At 41.1% G+C, this 7,111-nt stretch overlaps 1 pseudogene; it reads left to right on the forward strand.

The window, feature by feature from the left end:
• Nucleotides 1–4,441: 4,441 nt before the first annotated feature.
• Nucleotides 4,442–5,293, forward strand: LOC103745644 (annotated as a pseudogene).
• Nucleotides 5,294–7,111: the final 1,818 nt, after the last annotated feature.

Here is a 7,111-nt window from a genome sequence, read left to right on the forward strand (position 1 = left end):
TCCATCTATCTATCGATTATCTATCTATCTATCTATCTATCTATCATCTATCTATACCATCTATCGTCTATCTGTCTATCATCTATCTATTCTCTCTCTCCTCTTTCTCTTTCTCTCATCTATATAATCTACTCTATCTATAATGTTGCAGAATGACTACAAATGGTTAAAAAGACCTAAGAGACAGAGACCAGGAATGAAACAATGGAAGCACCAAGGTGTCTGGGGAAGGCACTGTCACTGCTGTCACTGCTGTTACTGCTCCTACTGCTGCTTCTGCCATTAGGTTGCAGCTTGGAGCAGAGGGAGAGTTGAGTACAGCTGCGGAGCAGAAAGGGCAGGACTGGGTATGGTAGACAAAATAAGCAGCTCTCACGTCAAAAGAATAAACCAAGATGGTTTATTCTGGAACCAAAGGGTAACCATGGCCCGAACACAGATTTAGGTTTCCCCAAATACCATGTTCCAGAGTGGAAGTAGTTTTATGGAGTTTTTATAGTAAAAGAACAAAGAAAAGTCATAAATCAAGACACTTTTCAAATTACATTGGTGAAGACATTCAGTAGACAGGTCACAGCAAAGCGGGGGGTTAGGGTTTCCACTACAGGTCTCAGATGCTATCTGATAACATTCTTCGCTCTCTGATTGGTGGGATCTGCTGGTCTGCTGATAAATATCTTACAAGAAGGTCTTTTTTATCTGTTAAATCACATGGGTAAAGAAATAGCTATTTAGGGGCTAAAATTAGCCTGAGATAAGTGATAATCAGGCTCTAGACCTGCAACATTCCAGACTCTGCACAATCTCGGGAACTCTAAATCAGTTAATACATTTTGCAGAAGAAAGTCCAGTTTGAAGATGTAGGGTTTTTTTCTGGGAACTTCTATTCATAGTACAATGATTGGACAGGAGCATAGTTAAACAGCAGGTCCAGACAGCTAAACAAGTAGACAGATAAAAGGCAAATCAAGTAGGCCATGTCAACAGTGGGACCAAGCCAAGTGAAGCTGGTGGGACAGTCAGAATTCCTTAGTCCTTTGTGTGCCCATGCCTTGAAGTATATACTGGGTACTGGGTGGTCAGATGATAGATTGGAGTTTAATAGGGGCTATCATCACAGGCCATTACAGTACCATTGATGGTACTTCAACATTGTTGAAGCAAGGTCTCTCTCTTCTCACTTCACGCCCCCCCCCAATGCTGACAATTGGTGTCAGGGCCTTACACATAGTAGGCAAGCCCTCTACCACTGAGCTACATCTTCATCTCAAATTGTATCTCTTCAATCAAGGAGATTAGATTTGCATGCCAAAAACATGTTGATAGATTAGCTTATTTTTGTCTGAAGCATTTCTGAAAATAAGACCCTGTAGAATTATTAACTCAAATACATTTTCCTCAGGCTGTGTCTTAGTCCCTGAATGCATCCTTATAGAGGAGGGCTGTCAAAGATGCAACCCTGGAACGGATGAGACTCCCAAAAGGTCATTAGGGCTGAAAAAATGGATTTCGTGGACTGTAATTACAAGTGTCCGAGTCTTCCACAGGTGGTTCAATGAAGTGTCTGCAGCAAAGTTAACCTCACAAAGAGGATGTTGCTTTGGGTAACTTGTTCAGAACATTGTCACAGGAAGCGCAATGGAGAGTGTAAGAAAATGAAGACAGGAAGCAGCGAAAAGCCAAAAGGTCTGTGAAAGTGAGCAGCACAAACAGTGGGACCTGGGTGTCAATCCCACTGGAGAAATTTCTTCCAGGAAATAACCCACTTTTACCTTCAGATATGCACATGTTCAAGTACAGGAATTGAATTTCTTACACCAAGGGCATATTTTCAGGCTATTAGTTTACTTTCATCTGAAGCGTTCTGGAATGGTTTTTCTTTCTAATACTACTTACCTCGAATGGTTGCCTTGAGTGCATTTCACTAGGGCCCTTTCTTAGGGCAGTCCGTATATAAGAATTGTTGCTCACTGAGAATAGGAAACTTGGGAGTTTTTCTTTTTTAAAAAAATATTTTGTTTATTATTTTTTTATGTTTATGCATGTATTGCCTGCATGTAGTAAGTGCACCTGTGCCATGCAATGCCTGCGGAAGACAGAAGAGTTTGTCAGATCCCCTGGAACTGGAGTTATGGACAGTTGTTAGCTGCCATGTGGGTGTTGGGATTTGAACCCGGGTCTTCTGCGAGAACAGTCAGTGTTCTTAACTGCTGAGCCATCTCTCCAGCCCCAGGGATTTCTTTTTCACTGACTTTAGCCCTTGTTAGTCAGCCATTGTTTTTGAGGGCATCTGGAGGTGATTTGGTGCCCTGAGCAAGGTGCCACAATACTAGAAAATTCCCTCACACAGAGCAGCAAAGAATGGCAAGCGCTTGAGCTGATGATTTCCTTTTTTTTAAGTTTTTGCCATCAAAACCAAGATGTTCAAATTTTAATTTGTACTTTTCATGTGCTTATATGAGGCCTCAGAACAAGCTTGGATATCACCCACAGCAGCCATCTGCCACCTCCTTTGAGACAGGGCTTCTCCTGGGCCTGGTGATCAGCATTTAGGCCAGACTATATGGCTAGCATTCCCCACAGATCCTTCTGGCTCTGCTTTCCTGGAACTGGGATGGCAAGTGTGCACCGCCATGCCCAGTTGTTTAAATGGGTGCTGGAGATGAACGTAAGTCCTCAAGTCTGTGTAGCAAGGACTTTACCTACTGATCCATGTTCTCAAGCCCCAACATTGTACCTTATTTTTAATGTATGTACAACATTTATGCCTATTTATGGAGTGTCATGTGGCTTTCCGTGCACGCATGTGCACTGTGTTGTATTAAAATCAGGTTCATCACAAAGGAATGATGCAATGAAAACTTACATAATAGGTTCCATCCACCTTGATAAGCTAAATGCATTTTGTTACTTCTGTTCTTTGTGTTTTACAGTTTCATACAGATATGCAACTTATTGTGATTTTATTCACTCTTCTGCTACCCTCTGAACCCCTTCTTCCTACCTAGTCCTTGCCTAGAGAAAGTGATGCTCCCTGCTCCAGCAACCATAAGCAATCATTAGCTCCTCAGGCAGGGATGGGGCACCATGGACACCTCCTCTGACCATGGTGGAAGTTGGAGGGAGCAGTTCTGTGCAGCTGTCCACAGCTGCTGTGTGCACATGGATGCAGTGGCAGGCACTCCGGCCCATCCTCCAGCTCTCCAATTCTTTCTACCCTCTCTTCTGTGATGTTTCCTGGGCCTTGAGTGTGGGGGAGAGAGGTTAATATAAATGTCAATCTTAAATCTGAGCACTCATCAGAGTTTTGACTTTTTTCCTTTTTAAAATTATTATTTATTTTTATTTTATGTGTATGAGTGTTATACCTGCATATGTGTAAGTGCACCCATATCGTGCAGTGTCCATGGTGGAGAGAAGAAGGCTTTGGATCCCCTGGACCTGGAGTTACCAGATGGTTGTCAATTGCATGTGGGTGCTTGGATTTGAACCCCGGCCTTCTGAAAGAATAACCAGACCAGTGCTCTCAACTGCTTAGCCATCTCTCTAGCCGCTTGACTATTTTCTTACTGGTTTATTTTGTTTTCTTAGTAGTGTTTTTTTTTTTTTTTTTTTTTTTTTTTTTTTTTTTTAAAAAAAAAGGCTTGCCTTAAACTCAGTATGTGAGCAAACTAGCCTTGAACTCTTGATCCTCCTGCGTCCATCTCCCCAATGTTGGGATTAAAGGCAGTGCAACCACACCTGGCTTATTTTGGTGTTTTCTTTTAAAAGTTTTAAAATAATTTACGTATTCTAGATACAAGTTATTCATCAGATACGTGATTGGAAAACATACCATTCAGTAGTTAGACATTTTATTTTAGTTTTAAAAATATGTTTGGATTTATTGTTATTTTATGTGTATGAATGTTTTGCCTGCCTGTAAGAGGCCAGAAGATGGCATTGGATCCTCTGGAACTGGAAATATGCATGGTTGTTAGCCTCTACGTGGGTGCTGGGAACTTCCCAGGTCCTCTGCAAGAGCAACCACTGCTCTTAACTGCTGAGCTGTCTCTCTAGCCCTATTTCTATTTTCTTACATGTCTTTCATAGAGCAGTAGTCTTTAATTTCATCATTTAATTCATCAGGTTTTAAATTTCGAGGGTTGGATTTATAGTATTTTGTCTAAAGACTAATTTCCAAATGCATATTTTTCTCTAAACTCGTTTTCTCATGTTTTTAAAGGTTTCACATTTGATCCTTAAGTCTATTATCCATATTGAGTTAATTTTTAATATGTTATAAATCATAATATATATGTTGAGGCCATGTTTTGTGTATGCCATCTATTTGTTCTATACTGTTGTTGAAGACAGTGTGCTGAATCACCTTCATGCCTTTGTCAAGAATCAAGTGATTAGGTCTGTGGGGAGCTGCAGTCTCGGATCTCTGTTCCTCAGGATGGGGTCTGTGAAAGTTGTCAAGTGTAAAGCATACTTTAAGAGATATCGAGGGAAATTTAGAAGACGACAAGAAGGTAAAACGGACTACTATGTTTGTAAATTTTTATTGATTCAGCATAAAAATAAGTGCAGCACTCCCAAATACAGGATGCTAGTTCGTGTAACTAACAGAGGTATCATCTGTCAGACTGCTTATGCCGGTATAGAAGGGATATGAAATTCTGCACAGCATGTGCACATGAACTACCAAAACATGGTGTGAAAGTTGGCCTGACAAATTATACAGCAGCCCATTGCACTGGCTTGCTGCTGGCCACAGGCTTCTCAGCAGGTGTGACATGGACACCATGTACGAAGGCTGGTGGAGGTGACTGGAGATAAATGCAATGTGGAAAGCATTGGTGGTCAGCTTGGTGCCTTCACTTGCTATTTGGGTGCAGGTCTTGTCCTTACTACAACTGGCAGTAAAGTTTTGGGGCCCTGAAGGCAGCTGTGAATGGAGGCTCGTCTATCTCTCACAGAACCAAATAATTCCCTTGTTCTGATTCTGAAAGCAAGTTTAATGCAGCAGTCCATTGGAAGCACATCATGGGTCAGAACGTGGCAGACTACATGCGATGCCTGATGGAAGAAGGTGAAGATGCACATATGCAAGAAACTATTCTCTCAACACATGAACAATGTAACCCCAGACATGAAGGAGATGCTATGAAAGAGAACACAGTCTATGAGAAGAAGCCCAAGAGAGAAGTTAAGAAGAAGAGGTGAAATTGTCCCTGCCCAGAAGAAAGATCGGATATCTCAGAGGACAAGCATCCTCAGAGCTCAGGAACAGGCTGCTGAGAGGTAAAGCAATTTTCTATGAAGATTTTTTTTAATAAAGCCAAGAAACTTATTGAACAAGAAAAAAAAGAATCAGGTGATAGTGTTTGTGTTTTGCGAATTTTGAATTTTGCAATCTATTCTGTTGACCTGCTTCTTTATCTTTTGATAAAACCACAGTGTCCTGATTATTACAGTTTTATTGTAAGTTTTGAGCTGGTGTGAGTCTTTTGCCTTCTTGTGGGGATTATTTTGCCTTTTTCTTTGCCTTTCTGGTTTTTGTTCCAGTTCTGCTGCTCAGCATCTTCTTCTTCTGGTCTGGAAACCATGACCAAACAGATGCTGTATGTACCGAGATAGCCATGACCATGTTGCATGATGTTGTTCCACTTACAAATTGCTAAAGAAAAAAAGTTGCCTTTAAAAACTTGAGGCTGTAGCGAAGGACTTTCTTCAACACATATTAGCTATTATTATCATCATATCACAGCAATTGCTAGAGAAAGACATTAGATGGCCTCTTCTGGACTCAGCATGGGTGTGAAGGCATGCGCACCTGCACACACACACACACACACACACACACACAAATAAATAAATACACAAACACACACACACGCACTTGTCACCACCACCACCAACAACAACAACAACAAAAATAAAATAATTTTTAATGGTCAAAGGACCTAAATAGACATTTTTCCAAAGAAGACTCTAACAGCCACCATGCTCATGAAAAGATACCTGTTCGCTAGTCATCAAATGAATGCAAATCAAAACCACAGTGAACTATCACTTCACATCTGTCAATATAGCTGTTACCAAAAAGTCAACAGAAAAGAGTTAGTGAGGAAGTAGAGGAGGGAACCCTACCACACTATTGGTGGGAAATTAATTTGGTACAACCACTGGTGGGAAAATAATTTGGTATAACCGTTATTGAAAACAGCACACAGCTTCCTCAAAAACTCAAAATATAAGGACCCTACAAACCAGCATCCCCACTGCTGGGTACATATCAGAAGGAAATCAAATCACTCTCCTCAACAGTTTGGCATCATTATTTACAATATCCAAGACAAGAATCTCCAAAATGTCCATCAATGAACAAATAGACAAAATATGGCATATGTGAGTCAAACAGAAACAAAGAGACAGAAAGAGATTATCCAGTCTTTAAAAAGAGGAAATTCTGCAAGAACAATCAGTGTTCTTAACCACTGAGCCATCCCACATGGCAGCTAACAACTGTCTGTAACTCCAGTCCCAGGGGATTGGACAGCCTCTTCTGACCTCTGCGGGCATTGCACGACATGGGTGCACTTACCTCCATGCAGGCAATACATGCATATACATAAAATAAAAAAAAAAAAGCAATACATACGGTTTAAAAAATTATATTGGCCCCTTTAATCTTGGTGATACATTCCTTTTGAGTGTTTAAGGCCATAAAATTGGCCCCGACAAACCAATTTATTTTTACTCTTAAGGCGGTTTAAGGATCTGTTCCTCAGGGGTCACATGGCCTTGGGAGGAGCCCCTAGCTCCTTTCTTTTACCAGTTCAGTCTATGTGAAAATAAGTCAAAGGTCCTGCTCGACCATGGCTGGCTTCACTTGGAAGGATGGAGGAAATGTTTCTTCTGTGATGACCCTCCTCTTTGTAGACTGGACACTGGTTCAAGTCCATCTCGTGGGGTTTCCTTGGCTTCCTACATAACAAGCAACAATGCCAGATAGGAGATCCCTTCTTCTGAGTTGTTGTCCAGGGTGGCCCAAAGGACTCCCAGATAGTAACCCTGCATAAAACTGGGAAAATAAACAGCAGACCCCAATCTTATCTAAAGG

The sequence above is a fragment of the Nannospalax galili genome, unplaced genomic scaffold (genome assembly GCF_000622305.1).
Source record: "Nannospalax galili isolate Female #2095 unplaced genomic scaffold, S.galili_v1.0 scaffold1083, whole genome shotgun sequence".
Lineage (NCBI taxonomy): Eukaryota > Metazoa > Chordata > Mammalia > Rodentia > Spalacidae > Nannospalax > Nannospalax galili.